The sequence below is a fragment of the Etheostoma spectabile genome, chromosome 9 (genome assembly GCF_008692095.1).
Source record: "Etheostoma spectabile isolate EspeVRDwgs_2016 chromosome 9, UIUC_Espe_1.0, whole genome shotgun sequence".
Classification (NCBI taxonomy): domain Eukaryota; kingdom Metazoa; phylum Chordata; class Actinopteri; order Perciformes; family Percidae; genus Etheostoma; species Etheostoma spectabile.
In genome coordinates this window covers 4,948,971-4,950,593 of record NC_045741.1, presented here as the reverse complement: position 1 = coordinate 4,950,593, position 1,623 = coordinate 4,948,971, and the positions used below count along the sequence as shown (strand labels likewise).

Here is a 1,623-nt window from a genome sequence, read left to right as displayed (position 1 = left end):
CAACCCAAAAAATCATGAAAGTCATTTTCACTTACAAAACTACAACACTTTGAGAAATTGTGGAAGCTGAAGGGGAAAAAGCCAAGGCTGTGTGACTACATGTGTTCATGGGTGTGTGCATGTGTGTTTATCGCTGTCAGGATCTTAAGAGGGTGCAGCAGCATTGTTAATATACGGCCATTTTGTGTTGCACTGAGTGATGGACGGCCTAGAAATACGTTCCCCCCAGCTCTCTGAGGAAGGTGTTACCGGGCCGCACTCGGGTGGGTTAAGCTTAAGGAAATCACACTTTCTCGGGCAAGATCTCAATCTGGCGAAGCGCGCTGCCAGGCAAAACAATGCGGTGTTGAAAATAGGAGTGGGCCGCGTTATCCAACACTGGCCGGCCCGGTTCCGAGCCAAAGGAGTGGTCCGGCTGGCGGGCCTGATAAGCACCTGCCACAAGGCTGAGGAGGAGGAGAAGGGAGCGCCGTACAAACTGTTCTGATCAACACATGATATGTGCATGATGTCACCCACCACTGAATCCTCCAGGGAAGAAATTACCTATAAAAAGAAAAAAAACAGTGACTTGTTTACAGAGAAAAGGTGACTCATTTGAGGTGTGTAAGAGGCTACCAAGAAAAGACGGTTCACCTGAAGATTAGAGCAGATTAAAACCTTTGAGGAACAGGAGCTAAGAAATGCAGGAGATACATCCCCAAGTAATAAATAAAAAAAATAAAACTACGAGCAAAGTTTTCTGTGTTTTGGTATGCCCTTTATCAATCTACAACAATTACCTCTTCTTCACACAGGACTAGTATTACCTGGGGACCTCTAGTAATGTGTAATACTTACAGAAGCTATAGTGTGTAGTTTCTGTCGCCCCAATGAGGAATTCTAAGTAATGACAACAACACTGTCAGCGCATCCACATGATCCAGCCTTCATGATCACGCACGTGCCCCCACCCCTACTCCACACAGTTACTAGTAGCCAAGGAGGACACAGCAGTTTAAAAAAACAGGATGAAATCTTCAGAAGAGCTCATTATCTTCACTAGAGCTCCTGCGTCTGGTGCGGGAAAGTCACCAGACGCCACAATCTTCTGAATATAGTCATACTGAGAAATACAGAGCAAGTTGTTTAGAGCTGATAGTCTTAAGTGGCTTAGTAGTTACTTATTTGGCAATGGCTTGAATGTAACGGTTATTAATATGAAAAAGTTACGCACTAAAGCTTTAATCCCATGCAAATCTGCCATCTGTCATTTAGTGAAAAAACTAAAATTAGTATGGTGTGAATCGGCATCTCTGTGATTTGAGCGTGTATATTGAGGATGGCAATTTTAAATGAAAGTTTTGACAGTGCACAAAACACAGACATGGGGGGTTCATTTCTAAATTAAATGATGGTCCCATGCAAATAAGGCTAAAGTGTGGATTCATGTCATATATTACATTTTTTTAAATGATAATTTTCTAATCTGTGAATACCAGTTAGCTACATATCAATTATGTAATACTAACTGTCACCAATCTTGTTTGTAGTATTTATGGACAGGATATCGAGGTGTAGTTGGGGCTAGGAGGGGTTGCAGTTCGATGGGCTGGGGATCTCATCGCTGCTTTTTGCAGATGA

The 1,623-nt window shown here is 42.7% G+C and overlaps 1 long non-coding RNA gene across 1 annotated transcript in view; it reads right to left on the bottom strand.

The window, feature by feature from the left end:
- Nucleotides 1–772: 772 nt before the first annotated feature.
- The window catches only part of LOC116696187 (uncharacterized), a 9,900-nt gene continuing 9,049 nt past the window's right edge, over nt 773–1,623 (bottom strand). The window contains exons 2-3 of the long non-coding RNA XR_004333649.1: nt 967–971; nt 773–782 (exon numbers count right to left, since the gene is read on the bottom strand). This is a non-coding gene — a long non-coding RNA (uncharacterized LOC116696187). The remainder of the gene's footprint in view (nt 783–966; nt 972–1,623) is intronic.